Consider the following 22,500-nt stretch of genomic DNA (forward strand, 5'->3'; position numbering starts at 1 on the left):
GCACGTGTTATTTGAAATTCTGAATGTGCCAATACGCGGCATCATGCAAGGTGATCTGTTAAACGCTATACTGTTCACGTTATCCCTATATCGTAACGTGTATTACGAAACTGTGTGAAAACTGAACTGTCGTAATGATGTCACACTGATACAATACAAAAGCATTTGTATAGTAAATATCTATGTATGTTTGTACGCAAAATAGTCTTATTATTTTACTTCTTGTATATAACTTATTACTTATTTATAAATACGTGTACCATTTATGTTTATGTGCGTAAAATAGGTTTATGTTCTTTTAATATTTAAAGTAGTACTTGTTTTGTAAATACACATACCATTGTTTGACACCTAATGGCCGATGTACATTTTTGTACTTGGGAGTCATTAAACATTAATTCATTTCATTCGTTCATTCATTCATTTATTCATCCATCCATCCATCCATCCATCCATCCGTTCGTTCGTTCGTTCGTCCGTTCGTTCGTTCGGTTATTCATTCATTATATAACTTCATTTTAAGGTCATAAAATTAATGCTCCCCTACCTCTGTCCCGGGTTGGGTTTCTGGCTATTCAGATACGGAACCCGGGACATACATGCTCGAAACCTTCCTGGTATATGAGCATGGAAAAAATCACACACACACACACACACACGCTTCCCTACCTTGACATGATCACTTTGTGCTGGGGGTAATAAATGTTTAAATTGAGAAGAAAAAAAACACCCACAAATAAAACGATTTTATTTAAAACAAAATGATGTTGATTAAATTTAAAGATTTGTAATGAAATATCTAGGTCAGGTTCTGTGTACGATATAATTTAGATCTCATTACAACGCGCGCTAGATTGTGCTACCTGGGAGGGTCGTTCTTTACATGTTAATTCACACGGTCGTCTTTCTTTCTTTCTTTCGTTCTTTCTTTCTGCGTGGCTGTTTTCATCATCAATGACTAGACAGTTTATTGCCCTATCTTTCAGGGTATTGATTATGTGTGTTTGAGTACTTGAATTCCTTGCTACCCATGGTATTTTACAGGGAACCACAGCCGTAAACAGGTCGGGTTAAGTGATGCAAATACATTCATGTAAATAAAATATACTCGTACTCAATTCAGTTTCTTTCCGCTTAGTAAGCATGCGCTTTTCGTCGACAAAGCCGTGAAGTCAAAGGATGGGGCATAAGATATGTAATAAAACCAAAATCATGTTTTGTACATTGGGCCTTCTTATAATCAAGTCCACCCAAAAATCTGAGAATATACATGGAGCAATATTCCGCGCCCATGTACACATTTATCTGTATGAGCGTGTGTGTGAGTGTGAGTGTGCGTGCGCGCGCGTGTGTGTTGGTGTCTATAGTCAACTTCGTTATATCGAACTCTGTATCTCGACAGCCCATGCTATCTCGAGGTAGAGAATTTGCACAAGTGTTGTTATCTCGAACCACATATATCTCGAACGTTTTGGTTCTGATACTTCAACATCGAAATAACATTTGATTATTAGTGTGTGTGTGTGTGTGTGTGTGTGTGTGTGTGTGTCGGTGTGTCGTGTTTGTGTGTGTGTGTTTGTGTTTGTGTTTATGTGTATATGTGTGTGTGTGTGTGTGTGTTTCTGTTTGTGTGTGTGTGGTTGTGTGGTTGTGTGAGAGAGAGGGGGCGGGGGGGGGGGGGGCAGGGGACAGAGAGAATGTGTGTGAGAATGTCATTGTATGTGTTATACATAGTATACATCTGAAAGAGTTGGCAAAACACACTAAGCATTGTCCCACCACTATCAATACCCGTACGTTTTAGGCTTACCAATTAACCATTTCTCCTATAAAAAGGACATCCTCCTTGCCCGTGTGATACATCTGATGTAACCAGCTGTTCCTGGAGGACCTCTCCACTCGATCTTCTTCTCTGTCATTTCCGTCTTGTACACAGATACAACGGTGTCACGGTGAATTCCGCAGCGACACGGCGGCACGTTCTTAATTACCCACACCGTGCAGTGCAGCGTTGTTATCTGGTGAAGACCGATCAGTGCTGCTTGCAACACGTCCACGTGGGACGTAGAACAAGCGTGGCTTGTGGTCTTAAAGATTTAACAATGTTACAGTTGGAGACAAGAGCCGGGGTATTCGCACCTGTCTTCTGTCTTCAGCGCATCCTGGCGAAGGGAAGGGGGGACTTAGGAGGAGAACGTGCCTCATTGGCGAACCCAGAGGGTGTCACAGGGGTCTTGTGATCACTCCACGTCCACTTGAAGTGACCTTACTGATGACCATTGAGTTGTATATTTTTAAATTTAACATCTACAAAATACAAGACTAAATTGCCCTGAAAACCTCGTCTTCTCTGGGCATATCTTTTTCTTTTGTAATCTCTCTTAGCATGTTTACTTCAAAACTTCCAGAGGAGCATGAATCGACCCCCCCCCCCCCCCCCCTCCGAAACCCCAATGCATATATCTCTCTCTCTGGGAACTCTGCTCATTTTGCCTTTAACAAGCTCAAATTGTCTTCTCTTTTTTTAGACGTTTGTGGCCCCTCTTTATAAAATCATAGATCCGCTCCCTTTGTCCAAGACAGGCAAGCTTGAACCTTCTGTGGCTGTAATCAAGCACGTGTCAAAGAGGGTTGATCGATGGCACAAACCACTTCCGTTCCCAAGATGCGTGTGTCTGCTTTCTTTACGTCTTTGTCTTGTTCAGTCTGTGTTGTTTACCGCGAAAACAATTCCACTGGTCTACCATTCACGCTTGAATTAAAAGTACATTCATTATCCTTTTGTTGTTTCAAATATATAATGTTATGTCCTGTGGCTCCTGTTCGTGTCCTTGCGGTGAAATGTATCTCGAAAACAGTTTTTTTTTCTTCCTGTTGTTCCAAATTTCATTCCACAACACTAAACATTGTTTTTGAACAACTTAACGACAGGTAAAACCTTAAGACTTAATAGTATTAATGTAAATCTTTCATTTATCCATTTATTTATTTATTTATTTATTTATTTATTTATTTATTTATTTATTTTTATTTATTTATCCGAGACATATGCGAGTGTCTTTTTATTTACTCGGCCCAGTTATTACAACCCTATAATTCGTAATGCATCCAATTTCTTGAATATTTGAAAAATAAAGAAAGACTGATGTATCTCAAACATATATATAACATCATCATGTTATTACCGTTATGGTTTTCTTATAGGCAGGGAAGTTCTTAAAAACATTCATAACATCATAATGTTTTTACCGTTGTGGTTTTCCTATAGGCAGGGAAGTTCTCACTGACATTCATAACATCATAATGTTGTTACCGTTATGGTTTTCTTATAGGCAGGGAAGTTCTCACTGACATTCATAACATCATCATGTTTTTACAGTTATGGGACTTTTTTATAGGCATAATAACATCATCACGGTATTACCGTTATGGTTTTCTTATAGGCAGAGAACTTTTTACAAACATACATAACATCATCATGTTTTTACCGTTATGGTGTTCTCATAGGCAAGGAAGTTTTTACAAACATTTTTCTCAAAGGCATGGTAGTTTTCACAAACAGACATAACATCATCACGTTATTACCGCTGTGGTTTTCTAATAGCCAAGGTAGTTTTCACAAACATTCATAACATAATCACGTTATTACCGCTGTGGGTTTTTTTTTTTTATAGCCAGGGTAGTTTTCACAAACAGACATAACATAATCACGTTATTACCGCTGTGGCTTTCTTATAGGCAGGATAGTTTTCACAAACAGATATAAGATAATCATGTTATTACTGATATTGTTTTCTTATAGCCAGGATAGTTTTCACAAACAGATATAACATAATCACGTTATTACCGATGCGGTATGTTGATCACCATTTACCTTTGTTTGACTCCCAATAGTCGTTGTCTTGTTCATGCTGACGTGTCGTTAAAGATCTATTTAATGGATTAAGTTAGATTCCTGCTGAATAGGCAGTCTCTTTGATAAGATTAATCGTTTCAGATCAGTTTTATCACATGCTGAAGACCACGCAAACCATTATATAGCATTGTAAACTGACTGCGTATGTGTTCTGTATTGTTATTGGTTAATTACATTCTTTTTTCGGGATCAAATGAAAATAACACCCGGAAAGCTAATGACGTCACTTTTAATTGGAACAGGCGAAGTTGACGATTCAAGAGTCTATAGTTAGATTGTAGCCAGGTATTTTTTTTTAAGAAATGCTAAATATACAGTTAGTTCCGTAGAAAAATTATTTAGTTTACAATGGACCTAACCATACGGAGTTTTTAGATTTGCTGGGAAAAACGAAAGGAATCGGCTTCGGTGGTGTAGTGGTTAAGCCATCGGACAAAAGGCCAATAGGTACTGGGTTCGTCTCCCGGTACCGGCTCTCACCCAGGGCGAGTTTAACGACTCAATGTGTATGTGTAAGGCCACTACACCGACTTCTCTCTCGTTAACCACTTACCATTAACCCACTGTCCTAGACAGACAACCCAGATAGCTGAGATATGTGCCCAGGACAACGTGCTTGAACCTCAATTGTATAAACGCACGAAAATAAATAAGAATGGAAAGAAATGTTGAACGACACCCCAGTACAATATACGTCTACGTTTCTTAGGTGTTTAACCCTTAGCTGCCACACGGTGTACAGTTGCCAACTACCAGCGGGGTTTCTTTTACTTCGTCGCGTGGTGTAGAAGATACCCCCGTTCTTGATATATATTATGTCAGTGACGATATTTTCATAAACAAGTGGTCTATTAAAGTATTAATTATTGTGCAAGAGTTTCCATTCTACAATTCGTCGCATCTCAACCGGTGTTTTGGACAAACTTGTTGGTTACCTTAGACGTTGTTGTTGACTTTTTTGCTTGTTTTTTTTTTTTTTTTTTTTTTTTTTTTTTTTTTGTGGGGGTGTTTTTGGTTTTGTTTCGTTGGGTTTTTTGGAGGTGTTTTGGTGGGGGTTATGGGGTTTTTTTGGGTGTTTTTTGTTGTTGTTGTTGTTGTTTTTTGGGGGGCGGGTTGTTTGTTTGTTTGTTGTTGTTTTGTTGTTGGGGATTTTTGGGGGGTGAGGGGTTTGAGGTGGTAAACACAAACACACAAACACCGATATCGACGTTAATTCAACTACAAATATCGAAACTATTGATTTATAGTTATTTTCGTGCTTATATCCAATTAAGATTCAATCAAGCACGCTTGCCCTGTGCACACACCTCAGTTATCTGGGCTGTCTGTCCAGGACAGTGGGTTAGTGAATAGTTGTTAGTTGTTAGTGAAAGATATTAGAAGTCGGTGTAGAGACCGTACACCTATCCACTGAGTCACTGTGGGTTTGAACCGGTACCGGCAGGCGAACTCATTACCTACAAGCGTTAAGTCCGATGGGGCGGGATTTAGCTCAGTTGGACGAGTGTTAGATTGAAGTGCTTGTGTCGCAGGATCGAACCACTTCGGTGGATCCATTCAACTGATTGAGTTTTTCTCGTTCCAACCGGTCAAAGGTTGGTCAAAAGCCGTGGTACGTGCTTTCCTGTCTATGGGAAAGTGCATATAAAAGATACCTTTCTGCTTTAGGAAAAATGAAGCGGGTTTTCTCTGATGATTACGTGTCAGAATTACCAAATGTTTGACATCCAATAGCCGATGATTAATTAATCAATGTGCTCTAGTGGTGTTGTTAAACAAATCGAACTTTAACTTTAAGCCCGACAGCTTAAACAGTTTTACGGGCACCTTCAGAACAAGCTGTTGTAGCGCACGCCTTGATTGTGTCAGGTCAGTTCGGAGGGTTTTACGGGAACCTTCAGAACAAGCTATTGTAGCGTACGCCTTGGTGGTGTATCCACGTCACGCCTTTATAATCATCTCTACTAGGTCCCTTTACTCGTACAGAGCTGTAATTTGGGGAAACGCTAATGGTTTTTGACTAATGTTTGAAAATGACCCGCCGACCTCCCGCACTTTACTCTGACGTTCTATTACCGAACCAAATAGAGTTATTCCATCTTGCAAATGAATTTGACGAAATCCCACTGAGAGAGGTGATCGAACTGTCTGAACGGGATATCAAAATAAATTCGCATCATCAGCGGCTTGTGAGGTTAATTCCGAATACACTGATTTCAAAGAGCAGAACGGACGATCATACAGAACCTTCGTTCTGAGTCTGTGTTTGACCAATTAGGTCACTGTTACCAAAAATAGAGACTCTCTTTGAAAATAACGTCTTCCTATGAATGAACTCATAGATTTTTGTTAAAATCCAAAGTGGTAATCATATGAAAGGAACGGTTACCGGACGTTTTGTCAGGAGTGGATGTAATTGAAAACAATGGTGTCTACAGTTTTAGAGTAGGCCTACTAACTTCCATTGTATATAATATAATGGATTTTGGGAGCACGACTAAGTATAGGGGATGCGCATCCAAACTCCTGAAAAATTTAAAACGTGTTGTTTGTTTTGTTTGATTGCTTCTTTGTTGTTATTGGTTGCTGTTAGGGTTTTTTTAGGGGGTTGGGGGTGTTTGTGTTTGTTTGGGGTGGAAGTTTTTTTTGTAATTGTTTAGGTGTTTTTTTATGTGTTTTTTTTGGGGGGAGGGGGGGGGTTGTGTGTGTGTGTGTGTGTGTGTGTGGTTGTTTTCATTTATTCTTTAAACTTTTTCAAATTAAAACTGCCGTTCTTGTCTAAATGGAGAATGGTATATATACTATAGTATTAACGTGCTCTGAGTATATTTGTACCGCCTCTTTCTGGCTATCGCAATGGACAATTACACGCGCATGCAAACACACTAAAACCTAAATCGAAATTACATCAAAGATAGTTTCAGGAAGAGCAATTTTAAATTATGGTAAATGCACATAGACATCATTAACATACTAATATATATATATATATATATGTGTATATATATATATGTGTGTGTGTATGTGTGTGTGTGTGTGTGTTTGTGTGCGTGCGTGTGTGTGTGTATTTTCTTCTTATTATTATTAAAAAATTTTGCTTTTAACTTAATTCTCTTCTGGTGAGGTTTTTTGTTACATCGATAGCATTGTTTGGTAGAAAACTCTCAATCTGAACAGGTCGGTGATTAGTTTCGCCTTTGATCCTATCGTGAAGTTTCTTATTTACAATTTACAGTGAGATATCGCTTTACACAAACGGGTCCTTGGCGTTTTGTTGATCGAACTGAATATGTATTTGAGCCAGTTGTTTTCTCGCTTTCGCCTAGGTCCGTGGGTAGAACCATTTCTCCATGAATACGTGTAAATAACAATGGAGTGTTGTTTAGAATAATAATAAATCTCGGGCGAAATCTGCTGTCATAGAGGATAAAGTCTTTGGCGTTTTATATCTGACATAAGTAATCCACATTAATTACATTATATGCACTTATTTTTATTTCATTTGTTCTTCTTATTATTCTAAATCGCTGACTTTCGTGTAAAATATTGTTAAAAGTAAATTAAAAGAGGGATTAGACCTACCTGCCCACAATAACAAAAAAGTGTTTTTCACTTATGTTAAAGTGCATTCACCGTTAATATACAACTTCTATTTAACACCCTTCTCATCTGCAAAACAATTGTGGATTCTAGCCTGGGACAGGAAACAATAATACAATAGTTGCCAAAATACAGTTATTTTAATTAAAAAATTTTTAAATCGCTGACTATCTAAAGTCAAGTCACCGTCTAATTGCCCATTTAGTCTAGATATACATTGCCTAATACTGAAGATATATAGGTATATAATATATAGAGGATTCGTCACGAGTATTTTTTTAATATGGAAAATATCAACCGAGTCTATGTTAATCGGTATTTGTCGAGGCTCTGCCGAGACAAATACTAGACGAGGTTGATATTTAACATATTAAAAAACACGAGTAGCGACTTCTATTTATCCTACAACACTTCTAAAATAACATTTCAATTGGAATTTTTGTAAATCACAGTACTGAAGTCCCCGAGTGTCTTTTGATATCATAATTTATCAACACAAGTTGATAAAAAGTACTTTTATCAACTAGTGCTGATAAATTATGATATCACAAGACACGAGGGGGTATTTTTTTTTAATCATCCATTATAAATTTTTTCATTTGCGACAGTTGTAAACAATGTCAGTAATGTGGGTTGAATGTCAGCGGTAGACTCGTTAACTAGCAGAACGGCAGTGGCGTGACGTCACTAATGATAGGTTTAGAGCTGAAACAAACACAGTGACGTAATAAAACATTGTCTTGTGATTAAAATTTGACCAATCAAGATTATAAGGAGATATCGCAAATTATAATGCCAGCGATATCTCCTACAAAAGCCTTTAATGGATGATAAATACATATAGTGTTCATTCTTTATAATTGTAATACATAATCATGTTTGGTCCTGCGGCGTTTGATTTGGGCCGGCAGAATCTGTAGCTTGCCAGACCGAATACCCAGCAGGAATTCCAGTCAATTTCGACCTCTGATAATATTAACTAACGTTCAGCTATCCGTGGTGGTTGTACATTGCTTACTACCTGGAACTCGTCCTAAAATTATGACCCATTTCAGAATGGTATCTACTAACATCCATCTGGTTGAATCTAAGACAAACGAAGGTGGTTTCATTGATATCCAGTTCGATCCAAAAAAAAAACCCGTTCACGCGCTTCAGGTTAAATCAAATGGCCACATCGGGGACCAGTCGAATAGTTCGCGAACGTTAGCGTCGCTCTCTGCCTCTAAACACAGGGTTAATTTTATGTCTCTCTTACTCTTGTTTGCATATCACGTTTCTCGTTCTTCGTGTGTTGTCATCGTGTAAGTACAGATGTGAATATTTCGTCTGGACGGCACACGGTATAATATGTACTCCACGTATGTGTACAGGCCACTTTTGCATCAGACGCTTCTGCTTATCATTAATTACTGCTTACCACACACCCGATATTTCCCTGACGTAGTGCTTTTTATTGTCTTAAAATGTAAATATGTGTGTTATTATTACCAAGCACGTCTTTAGAATGATAGCTAAGTGTACGAAAAGCGACCTAAAGAGATTGGATTAATCCATCCATCCACCCATCCATCCATCCATTCATTCATTCATCCATCCATCCATCCATCCATCCATCCATCCATCATATATCTGTCTGTCTGTCTGACTGACTGACTGACTGACTGACTAACTGTCTGTCTGTCTGTCTCTGTCTGTATCACACATGGGCTGTTAATAATTATAAAGACTGCGCGGTCGGTCTGGGATCGATCCCCGTCAGTGGGCCCATTGAGCTATTTCTCGCTCCAGCCAGTGCGCAAGCCGTGGTATGTGTTATCCTGTCTGTGGGGTGATGTTAATAAAAGATCCCTTGCTGCTAATCACAAAGAGTAGCTCATGAAGTGCCGACAGCTGGTTTCCTCTTTCAATACCTGTGTGGTCCGTAGCCATATGTCCGACGCCATATAACCGTGAATAAAATGTGTTGAGTGCGTCGTTAAATAAAACATTTCCTTCCTTCCGTATATACGTGGGAAATTGCAGTTACTGTGAACCTACTTTTAATACGTTTCGTTGTAGTCTAATTTTTGGTGTAATTTGTTGACTAATGCAGTGAACGAATTTAAAAACACGGCGAAAATATAATACAGTTTCGACCTACGAATGTAAGTACACAAGGAATTGTGTGTTCTAGTAAAAACGCGAAATTTTAAGCCCACAAAAATAAAGGACTTGACAGTAAAAGATCCCCTGTTGCTAATGGTAAATGTAACGCGTTTCCTTTTAGACTGTACATCTAATAGCCGATGGTTATTAAATCAGTAACTAAACAAAAAACAACGTAATTTATATATACTTTGTACACCATTATAAAATTATAAAAAAAGTATTTTCGGTGTATATTTAATTGTCAGAGGGAGATAATGTGAGGTACACTTGTAAAAGACAAAGTTAACAGTGAAAGTTTGTTTTGTTTAACGCCACCACTAGAGCACATTGATTTATTAATCATCGGCTATTGGATGTCAAAGACTGTTCTGTTGTATTTCACATTCAGAAATTCTGCACTTGTAACATACAATCTTTGCTTCTCCAATGTTGTGCTCGTGACTGACACCAAAGGGGTTAATCTGCAGTTTAGCTTCTGTCACTGTCATAAGCAGTTTTAAATCCGGACGTCAGCGTTGTGCGTATGTGGTGCTTACACGGTGTGTAACACTGAATAAACCGCCATTACTTCAACACATTTATGTCAATTATGTTGGCAGTGTGCTATGCTCGCAATAGTTCTGGATACGAGTGTGACAGGTACCCAAGACCTTTTGATGTTCTGAATTTGCACAGAGATCAACAGATTAAACACAAGAATAAGAAGACAAGGCAGCCCCCAAATCTAACGTCGTATCTTTCTGTTCAAAAACGTGTCATCGTCGGGTACTTGAAAAACGGAAGATTAAATCGATCATATTCTCGTATTAACGATACACAGCTCAGCAGCTTTATAACAAATACCAATAAAAAGACACACAATGCCCAGATCACAGACTTGTTGACATGCACAGGCCACGACCGAATTGGCGGCCTGGAAACGGGTGCAAGGGTGTCTGTGTGTTCCTGTGAAATATGAGAACTCCCTGGTCAGTTCTCCCCTTGTTGAGTGGTCATGAATGCAGTGGTATTTGCCCAGCCAGCTACCAATTGAAAACCCCCAGAAAACCCTTGACAGGTAGCCGTGCCGTGAAGTAACACAGCACAGTCCGAGCCAAAGGCGAGATGTCAACAAGCACGTTAGAGCAGCAGCACAAATCGCTTTCCTTTTTGCTATTCATTTGTAAACCTTTTCTCCGTTTCCCACCCCTTTCGTATTTGGCAAACACAGCACTTTCTTCGGCCGAGCGATCCTTCAATTGATTGACGACAAAAGGGAGAGCTGCTACATGTGGCTCAATGGACGCCATCTGAGTCTGTGGTCAGAAAAGGCCACCCTCAAGTGTGTGTGTTTAACCTGCATTTGCCGCTGCAAAAGGCAGCCGAAGATGATTTACTGCCAGAACAAATAATAAAGAGCCCACATTCTGTGATTAACTAATGCGCGCATGCTGAAACGGCTGCCAAAGGTTCTTATGGGGTCGTTTATTTCCAAGCTATTAATCATTAGGCAGGAGATGGGAGGGTCACGCGATTCTCATTGTGTCGGGTTCCTCAGCTTGGCAAATAATTGTAAATCGAAATGAAACACTCAGAACACCAATGTATGGTTTTTAAAATCTTGTCACACCTTTTGTATGCCCTTTACTGCTTGTTTCGATTACATATACGTGAAAAGTTAAAGCTTGACTTTTAAGCATGTTTCTATTACATGTACGTTAAAAGTTAAAGCTTGACTTTTAAGCTTGTTATTATTACATGTACGTTTTGTTTAACGACACCATTAGAGCACATTATTAACCATCGGCTATTGGATGTCAAACATTTGGGAATATATATTCTTAGAAAGGAAACCATTTGCCTTCTATGCTTGTTTCTATTATACGTAAGTAAAAAGTTAAAAGTGTTTTATGTTTAACGACACATCTAGAGCACATTGATTTATTAATCATCAGCTATTGGATGTCAAACATTTGGTAATTTTTAAATATAGTCTTAGAAAGAAAACCCGTAACCCATTAGTAGCAAGAGATCCTTTATATAAACCATCCCAGACAGGATAGCACATACCACTGCTTTTGATATACCAGTCGTGGTTCACCGGCTGCAACAAGAACTAGTCCAATGGATCCGCTGACACGGATCGATCCCAGACCGACCGCGCATCAAGCGAACGCTTTACCATTGGACTATATTCCGCCCCACACATGTACTTAAAAACATTTTTTAAAGAAAAAATGAAAAACAAAAATTAAATTTCACAATTACTAGCAGAAAATATATAACTATTTCCCGGACTCTGTACAGGAATATAAAATAGCCCTTGTTGTTGTTCGGTACGAATAGCCCTTGTGCTGGCAGTGGGTTTTCTCTTTCACCCTAATCTAAGTGTCAGAATAGACATGTTAGAAACCAAAGAGCCATAGATTAAACTTTTCTGAGATATTGTTAAACAAATATTCCTTTTCTATCATGTGCAGGAATATGACTTTTGTTAACTTTGTGTTAATGGATATTTACTGAATATAGCCATTCTTACGCACAGTCATTTAATATCTACGTTAATTTTATTCCTTGCTTCATCACTTAAATTTAGTTTCATTGATTAATTGATTATTACAAGCCGTATGCGAGTAGGTTAAATATGTATAATTCACTGCTATTAAGAATGGTTTGTAATTGCAGATTGTTCGATTAGCACAATATTTTCGAATTGATTGAATACGAAGATAAAGGTTGAGCAGTTATATTGGCTGCCACCAAATTCTTTTGAAGATTGTGTTTAACGTCATATTCGCGCTAAATTTAGGGTTTTTGTAGACAAAAGTAATCAAATATCACCAAAGCACACTTTTTAATGATTTTGTTTTGTTCTCTCCTTTTTCTGTATAAATCCGTGTCATAAATAATTTATGTTGCGATTACATGTACATAGCATTTGGTGCTATTTATAGTGTTCCTATTATAAAAGCAATACTATTCGCGCAAATTATATAAAAGAAATGCGGAAAGAGGGCGTCACCTTGTCTATTACATTCTATTGGTTTAGGGGAAGGGCTTAGATATTTTGAAAGTATTTCCATCTTTTATCACCCTGGGTAGAAACCTGCGTCTATATAACTTCTTTCTGCACTCACACTTGTGTTAATTGTTGGGTGTTAGAACAATACAAATCCTCACTCCAAATTTTATTCGGTTTTTTAGTAGTAGTAGTAGTAGAAGCAGCAGCAGCAGGATTCGTAGTAGTAGTGGTATCGTTGTTGTTGTTGTTGTTGTTGATGATGATGATGATGATGATGATGATATAATGAACTTTCTTTGGGGCATCATGGATGTTTTCCTTAAAAGAAATCTAATACTTAGGTAGTTTTAATCTTTCAATGATTTCAGTGTTTACAATATGCAAACTTATCTTAAACGCTTAGCTATTCTTATCAGTGCTGTACAATAATAACATTGTGTTAAGATGATACATGCAAAACTAGTGTCATCACCTTTCGTAATATCAATAACGATGAACGGTGTCTTTTAAATAAAACGACACAAAAAGTATGTTTACTGAAGTATCACGAACTGTTCGAGGGTCACCCTTGACATGTTGTTGTTGAAGGTATTAGTGTCATGCGAAACAAGTTATAGTCTGCGAACAGCAGCGCACCTACCCTCGGAATAAAGACATATCTACAATTTTATAGAGGATAATAGATTGGGAAGAAAAATACTTCTGAATCTGAAGGCATTTAAACTTTAAATGTCCAGAAACGCGAAACACGGCCGCTGCAAATCATCACTAAACGATTGTCCTCGGACTAATCCAGCGGGCATACGGTGTCGTCTATTGTTGGAACCGCAATACGTCATGCTGCCAGAGTAGTCATGTCGAGGCAGGGACAATTCAGTAAGAAGGAAACTTGACCACTGGACATCATCACGATAATAGGCACCCATTGTTGTCCATCATCGTTCACAGCATTCCTAGCATTGTCTCGTAATGCCCGGCCAGCTCAGTTTAGCATTGAGTGGTCACTATCAGTTTCAGGCAGTTTATTCTGCCAATGGCATGGCGCTAACTGGCGTAAAATAACATTGTAGGTAATAGTAATTGGTTTTATAAATAGATTTCCTTTTGCCTATTTACATTCTAGGTAAACCTAGTACCGGACGACTTCCTACGAGTGTTGGTATCATTGAAATACATTTGTTCGCCTCCCACAAAACACTTTTAATGACTATAGTTAATGATTTATTTCGATGTCATGTCACGGCGTGGAATATGGGCATTTTCTTTTCCATAATAACAACAAGTGTTGATAATCAGTCAATCAATATGACAGTACTTTTGCTTTATTAGTACAATTTGTGTTTTTGCTCATTTCGATAGTAGCTCAGTCTGTGTAGCGATGCGTGTAGAAGATCTCTTTCTGCTAATGGATAAATATAGCGAGTTTGCTCTCAGGCTATATGTCAGAATTGTCAAACATAGCCGATGATTAATAAATCAATGTTCTCTAATGGTTTCGTTGAACAAAACAAACTTACTTTTTGATCACTGCATATTTGTTTAATGACACCTGATTTTAAGTTACGTCTAGTCGGTATTTAACGTGTATATGCCCGAAACCTTAGTGGTATGTTAAAGGTAACGTGTATCTATGGTCATTCCATAAGACGGCCATCACTGCACGAGTTGCAAGGCACTTGTCGGGTCGAGATCTGCCTTGCCTCAGGTGCAAAAACACCCTACAAACGAGCGACATCACCCAAGCAGTACTAAACCCTCTAGCTTATCTTGGCTTGGATTTGAACGCCCTCCCTGCATTGTAAAGGGTAATTATAGCTTTGTATGATGACGGTGATGCAGCATATTTTCGTGCTGTTAGCTGTAAAACGTTGTGCTCTAGTTTTTCATTCTTCAGCAGATATTTCTTCTCATGTCTCGAGAGATATGCCCAAATCTGGCGCGCTTCAACATTTAGGGGATCAGACCTACTACTCTGACAGCTAGTCGCCTTATTGTCTTGTGTACCACGACTGGTATATCAAAGGCCGTGACATACATGTGTACTACCTTGTCTGTAAAGAAAATGTGTTGAGTGCGTCGTTAAATAAAACATTTCTTTCTTTCTTTCCTTATTGTGATGGGCAGACAACGTCTGTTGCCCGAGTTAACAGTCCGGGGTAGGACTTCATCAGCTAGTGTTTGAAATAGCCCGCTTCCGCATGGAATGTTTTAAATTTGTATTGATAACACAACACGAACAACTTTGCTTTAACTGACGGACCTATAATTTTAGTATCTATGATTTCAGTGATAGTAAACAAAATGAGTATGCTTTTCCTGAATCATCGCCATCCTATAATAAGGGGTGGGGGATTTAGCTCAGTCAGATTTTCTTCGTCCCAACCAGCCGGAAAGTGAATATAAAAGATCTCTTGCTGAGAGCAATAATTAAGAATATGTGTCAAATGTACCAAATGTTCGACATGATTAATAATTACGCTCTAGTGGTGTCGTTAAACAATTTTCACAACAACATGGATGTCGGCGGAAAGGAGGGTGGTGTATTTAGGTGGATCAATCCCGTAACGTTTGCCTGTTTAGGCGGAGGGACGTGGGTGAGTGGTAAAGATTTCGCTTGATGCTCGATCAATCTAGGATCGATCCTTGTCGGTGGGCCCAATTGGGTTCGTTCTTGTTCTCGTCAGTGGTTCGCTACTTGTGTAACAAAGGTTGTGGTGTGTAATATTATGTCTGTACGACGGTGCATTTAAAAAATAAAAGTTCCCTTGCTGCTAGTCGAAAATAGTATCTGGCTTCCTCTCTCATTATTTGTGTGGTCCTTAACTATATATCTGACGCCATATCACCGTAAATAAAACCGTGTTAAAAAAAGCTACAAAAATATATTCCTTAGATTGACGTCCTTATGTCATCGTGTTTCCGTTAGCTTTCTTTGGCTATCTTTACAGTGTCAAAATCAAATGAAATTGATTCGTAGAGGATCTCTAAATTACTTATCAGTCCACTCGACAATTGATTCCGCAATCCTATGCATTTAGTATGAACGCCCCCGTGTTGTATTGTATTTCTGTTAAGTGTCCGTCGGTTATAACGCAATACTAGCCTATAACCAAAGAGTATTGGGACGCGAATTAGTGGTTCTCGTTGAGCACGAGACACCTCTAAATGACCAAATAGTCCACTCAAGGGTTGATCCAATGACCCTTGGCACTTTGGACGGTCGCCCCCACGTTTCATCCTCTTTCCATTAGCTTTCCTTTTGTTGAGACGTAATGCAATGTCAGATGTAGATGAAACGGGAGTCGTACGGGTGCGTGTCCCTTTTACCGTATATACCTCTAAATGACTAATCAGACTCTTTTTCTTCTTTCTGTGAATGTCCTGGACGCATAATGTCACGGTGGAAATGGCCAGCGGCGACCTCCGATGATCGGTTCATCTAGTTACAGATAATTGTTAGCTTCTTGATAGCATTACTTCCAATGATGGGGGATTAGAAAGAAACGTCTGCACGGAACACTCAAATATTGGGATTGCGAACGGGAGTAATGGTTACGGTATTTTCAAGAGAGATGGGCAACAGTTTGACTGTCAGCTAAATATTGCTTTTCGTTAAGAGGTTGTCGACTTGGAATAACCCCTTTTAAATGTCTGGCTGGATACGTATATCTCCCCTGGTGTTTACCGTGGACAGCAGCTGCACCTAGAGTAATAGCGGGTTTCAGGAAATAAATCTGTATGGGTCTGGTAACTTCCTTTATGGTTGACCTATCAAACTGTTACTAAAATAAAACGAAACGTACGTGGACATTGCATGTGCGTGCTTTACTCTTGACAGTTAAAGCTTTGGTGATTTCGTTGTTTGGTGTACTTGTCATACGGTTACTACAGAAAACTGAAACGTATACACTAAACCTCTAACAACTAACCATTAATTAGCCCGTGTGCTGGTCAGACATCCCGGAAAGCTGACGTTTGTGTGCACAGGAATGTGTGGTTAAATCGTAAGTTAAAAAGCTCAGTGACCCCGGTTTGTTCCTCTTCAAAACTAGTTTTCACAATACCCTTTGTGATCTGCAAACTATACGGTTGTAGAGATAAAACAAAACATCTGCAAATTGCACCTGCTCTTGTCTTCACAACTGCAGACAGATAGGGTTTAAATTGTCGAATTATTAAAGGGACAACCCTGGAATGAAGTCATAACCATTTTAAAAGTATGTGTGGGTTCCAGTCGGTGACATCAGACTAGTATAGCAGAGGCCTTGGTATGTCATGATTTGATGATGGTCGTATTTGATTTCTTTGCTACTACCTCTATTTCGTCTTCTTTTTCCCTCCTTTTTCTACTTGTTCTTCTTCGTTTTCTTCTTCTTTTTTTCTCTTACTCTTTCTTCTTCTCCTTCTCCGCTTCCTCTTCTTTCGTCTTCTTCTTCTTCGAACGCTCAGACCATGAATTCAATAGCTCTAATTCATGTTGTTGTGTGCTGCAGGCCGAATAGTTTCTCCTTCAGGACTTCATCTGAACGCCAGACTCCTTTATTCTGGTCCTGGTAGTGGGAACAAAGCTGCAGCTGGGGATAGACACCTTTATTCTGGTCCTGGTAGTGGGAACAAAGCTGCAGCTGGGAACAGACTATATTGTAGATGGCCAGACTATTTTGCAGATGGCCACAGATGGGGTCATGGCCACCTACACCCTCTAATCCATATCCTGCGCATGCGCTATACTATATTGACATCATCTATTGATACTCATACTTTGTTCTTTTCTTACACTGTGGTTTTACATAAATATATATATAAATAATATTTTCATATACTTACCTTTTGTGACACCCAATAGCCGATGTGTATTTTTGTGCTGGGGTTTCATTAAACATTCATTCATTCATTCATTCCTACATTCAGTATTATGGTAGTTGTTATTGCCATCATACGATCCAGGTATAAATTGTAACGACTAGTCCAACATTGGATTTGTTTATATTATCAGTTTATATCACAGGAAAATCATCTGAAATATTACAAGCAGTATGGTGACTAATTAAGATAGTCATCGGACGTGGGCAATGTACAGGCCAAAAAATAAATCAACAAAAATTTTATAGCGCCGAAAAGAAACATCAACAGTTCACAAGTCAAAAGGTATATCAACAATTCACAGATCAAATAATAAATAAACAATACATAGGTCATATGTCTAACATTTAATTACGCATTTGTGTATGAGGGTATGGGTTTTATAGTCAAATAATAAATAAACAATACATAGGTCATATGTCTAACATTTAATTACGCATTTGTGTATGAGGGTATGGGTTTTATAGTCAAATAATAAATAAACAATACATAGGTCATACGTCTAACATTTAATTACGCATTTGTGTATGAGGGTATGGGTTTTATAGTCAAATAATAAATAAACAATACATAGGTCATACGTCTAACATTTAATTACGCATTTGTGTATGAGGGTATGGGTTTTATAGTCAAATAATAAATGCTGTTGCAGGGCGGGATGTAGCCCAGTGGTACGGCGCTCGCTCGATGCGCGGTCTGTCTGGGATCGATTCCCGTCGGCTGGCCCATTGGGCTATTTCTCGTTCCACCCAGTGCACCACGACTGGTATATCAAAGGCCGTGATATGTACTACCCTGTCTGTGGGATGGTGCATATAAAAGATCCCTTGCTGCTAATCGAAAAGAGTAGCCCATGAAGTGGCGACAGCGGGTTTCCTCTCTAATTATCTGTGTGGTTTGTAACCATATGTTTGACGCCATATAACCTTAAATAAAATGTGTTGAGTGCGTCGTTAAATAAAACATTTTTTTTTTTTTTTTTTAATGCGGTTCTTTCATATTTGTACCAACTATTGTGTTTAGACATGTTTTGTTAGATGTACAATTAGTACCTGAGCACCTGTTGTGTAAGGTAATTAGTATTTTGGGGTAATAATTGTTTTAATCCATATGTTAAAAAATAAAACAACAAAATATAGTTAAATACTAATTCAAATACTACAGAAATAGTTGCCAACACAAGTTGTACATGGCGTCATACACAAAGAGAACAAATTTGCAATCGGCGTCTTATCTGGGGTTAACAGGGGTCAAATACTAGCAAGCCAGGAAAAACAAATACGCATTCTTGATGATGAAGGGTTATGCCTTGATAGACGGCACAAAAGGGTCACTGCCTCCCCACCATCTTAATGTTACAGCACGTAGAATGAATTATTGATGAGTCCTGGAAGACAATTTGGCTGTGCTAGAAATAAAATATCTGAGACAGTTAAACGTTTTTGAATCCCATTCAGGATAGACTCTACGAATTTCGCCAGTTTTTACATTTGCCGCCTGTTTTAATTATGCATGAAAACAAACCCAAAGTCCAGCAGTATTCCACGAAAAAAATAATAGAGCTAATCCGTACTAAGTAAAAGTTGTTTTTGATCTTGAGATATGGATATAATAATTCAAAATCTCGATATAATAAGTCAAAATCTCGATATAATAAATCAAAATCTCGATATAATAAGTCAAAATTTCGATATAATATAAATAAGTCGATATTTTAATATAAGAAGTCGGGATCTCGACATAATAAATCAAAATCACGATACAATAAGTCAAAATATCGATATAATAAGTCAAAATCTCGATATAATAAGTCGATATCTCGATATAATAATAAGTCAAAATATCGATATAATAAGTCTATATCTCGATATAATAATAAGTCGAAATCTCGATATAATAAGTCGATATCTCGATATAATAATAAGTCAAAATCTCGATATAGTAAGTCGAGATCTCGATAAAAGTCGAGATCTCAATATAAGTCGAGATCTCGAGATAATAAGTCGAGATCTCGAGATAATTAGTCGAGAACACGAGATCTCAACTTATTATTTCGAGATCCCAAAATATAAATCAACTTTTGCTTAGTGCGGATTGGTCCACACTTTCGTTATTTTTACTTTAAAAACACTTTCCAATATATTCTTAATATACAGTTTTTCATTTGTAAAAATGAAGACCTATTTTCGAGACCAGAGAATACTGCATAGGACCTTTCAGCTTACGTTATCTACCCACATGTCTGTTTCATATAAATATTTTGATATGTTTGTACTAAATCATATCTTGTGTGAAGTGTCTTTGTCCTGAGATTTACTAGCAATGAAACAATCAATCCTTTTTAGGTTATGCTTGTCAGCTGGTAGAAATATTATACTATTATAAGTACAAAATCACTATAGCAAAAATAAATAAATAATGATATTAAGATATTGTAAATGTATTAAGATGACTGAAAATGTACTGAATATTCATATTCACATTCTGAATATGAATATGTAAATATATGTTAATTTTAAGAACCAACAAACTCTACGTCAGCCAACACCATGTTATATAGTACCTACAAACACTGGACAGTCCCTTTAAAAATAAAATGTGTTTGCATACGTACATGATCTTGGCTCTTGCTTTGTCTAATGAACATTACCAGACCCAGGAGCGTGTGCTACACTGTATTTTCAGTGGGGGCAGCGCGGATCTATACTTATTATACTCACTTGAAAAGGAGTATTGAAAAAAATACGCCAACACCCTTCTCCGTGTATACGCGTACTAAACGTGGTTGTGTGCTTCTTTTGTAACTGTTTTCAAAATAGTTTGAACCAGGGCACGTTCAAAGTTGGAATGATCCGCCAAAAGGGACAAAAAGGTGAGAATGAGTAAATTGCTGGCTGTTTTGGTGGTCTGGTGCTAATAGTAAAGCGATAGCGCAGTCAGTGTCTCCTGGATGCACGGGCCATGGATAAAGTTACGGCGGGATAAAGACAGATAATGGAAGGCGCACTGGGGAAAATTGTCGCTAGATCTAAAAGTCAACCCAGACGGTGGTGGTTTGCTTTCGGCGTTGTTGTCTTGTTTTTCGAGAGGCGCCAAGTACAAAAGCGATACCAGTGCTGTTTGCTCCACCCGATGCCCCAACGCTGCAGAATGGGCCAGATAGGTTTGTGAAATCCGAACAAAAAAGGAAACTACATTTTCACGACGTTTTGCCTGTTTGCCCCTGAAATAGCTAAAACTGGTGTCAGAAAACAGTCCCGCAGTACTGTGAAAGCAACCGCGAAGTCCGCACCAATTGCTTCTAAGGAAATCTAAACAGACCCATTGTAATCAAACTTTACATCTTCTTTTCATAATGGTAACAATAACAAACTTTTTCAAAAAACATTTCAGCAGGCATTTAACAAACAGGCAATGTGACAAATATAGGTATGTAATTTGAAATCGGAGACGAAGCCCGAGGTGATTAAAATGTTTGAAGCAGGGCAAAAGAAAAAGAAGAAAAAGGAAAAAAAAAACAGAAAGAAAGAAAAATATATATGTTTACAAATTCCTTTCTAAGTGCTATATAAATTGTTAAGGTCATCAGGGTATTTGTGATTAAAGGTTTTGAGTTGAGTGGAGTTGATGCCGGGGTAAAAAAAAAGAAAAAAGGTAAAAAAAAAAAAAAAAAAAAAAAAAAACTGCTCGTGTTGTGTAATAACCCTCACTACCAGAGATAAAAGTTATGTTCACCGTTCCCCGTGCTATCTGCAGTGTCGCCAGAGTCCAACTCTAGCGCCAGCCCAGTGGTGTATAGCTTTAATAAGAAGGCAGATGAGACGATCTATCCAGTGGTAGTCCCCCACTGTCCCGATTACTGGCTAGGTCCTCGGCGCAGTAACACGGTGTTTCCACCTGTGTGAAGGCAACTCCACTCTGTTACACACGCTGTAGGAGTCACCGCTGTTAAGGGGCTCTCTGGACGGCGATTTATAATACATAAAATATGAACTGCAGAGAGCCGAGCTGTTCTCTCGCCAACTTATCGACTCGATTGCCGTGTCAGTTATAATACTATAGGCGCACTGGAATTTTTTGTTCAACCTTAATTACTTCTGGAGATGCTGTAATCAAAAAGCGTCGCATGATAATTGTCAGTATCAAAGTGTGTGTGTTTGTTTGTCGGCGTGTGTCACTGTCTTCTCTCTGTCACATTCTCTCGGATCAGTTTGTTCCGACTTCGGTTCTAACCAGTTTGTGGATTTATTGCTACGGAAGAAGAGGAGGAAGAAGACTTTGTAACAGGAAATTCCTTCTTGGATTTCGATAACAAGTTTGTCGCTAAAGGTACGACTACTGATAATAATAGTATTTGTTTATTAACAGTCAGATTTAAATATTTTATAATGTTTTTAAAATTTGTAAAAAAATAACTTTAAGGCAAGAGTCAGTCTCTCTCTCTCTCTCTCTCTCTCTCTCTCTCTCTCTCTCTCTCTCTCTCTCTCTCTCTCTCTCTCTCTATCTGACTAATATGTTGATGCATTTTAATGCAAACGAAAATAATTTAATATGATATTGTTTGTCACTTTTTATCCGTGTGTTAATAATTTAATGATTATTAGTCATCTAAAACTTTAAAATGATACATATAAATATAAATAATAATTTTCTCCGCCTCCCCACCCTCCACCCCTGTCAGTAGTATTTATCATAGCTCAACATCTGTAGGTCTATATACGTATCACTGAGTACACCCAAACAGTTCGGATTAGTTTCGTGGCCATCATAATACTAATCCCGACAATATATTCATGGTTTCATCAGCCGCAGCCCGTGTATTGTTGTACACACCATCACAGATCATAGTCTATCGGTTTCTCTGTATTTGTCTGCCTTCGGATCGAACTCCGAGGCCTGGTTGTCAATACATACATGTATATGTGACTGTGTTGGGTCGGAAATATTGTAAACAAGCTGACGTGACTGC

General features: G+C 38.2%; 1 protein-coding gene across 3 annotated transcripts in view; it reads left to right on the plus strand.

The window, feature by feature from the left end:
* The window catches only part of LOC121375212, a 110,588-nt gene that overhangs the window by 498 nt on the left and 87,590 nt on the right, over positions 1–22,500 (plus strand). The window contains exon 1 of one of the 3 annotated variants that reach the window (XM_041502519.1): positions 20,450–21,860. The exons of 1 other annotated variant lie outside the window; for it this stretch is intronic. The gene's annotated coding sequence lies outside the window, so the exon portion shown is untranslated. Of the gene's footprint in view, positions 1–20,449; positions 21,861–22,500 lie in introns of those variants that run through there. One more of the 3 variants, XM_041502515.1, reaches the window with a different exon arrangement.

The sequence above is a fragment of the Gigantopelta aegis genome, chromosome 6 (assembly GCF_016097555.1).
Source record: "Gigantopelta aegis isolate Gae_Host chromosome 6, Gae_host_genome, whole genome shotgun sequence".
NCBI lineage: Eukaryota > Metazoa > Mollusca > Gastropoda > Neomphalida > Peltospiridae > Gigantopelta > Gigantopelta aegis.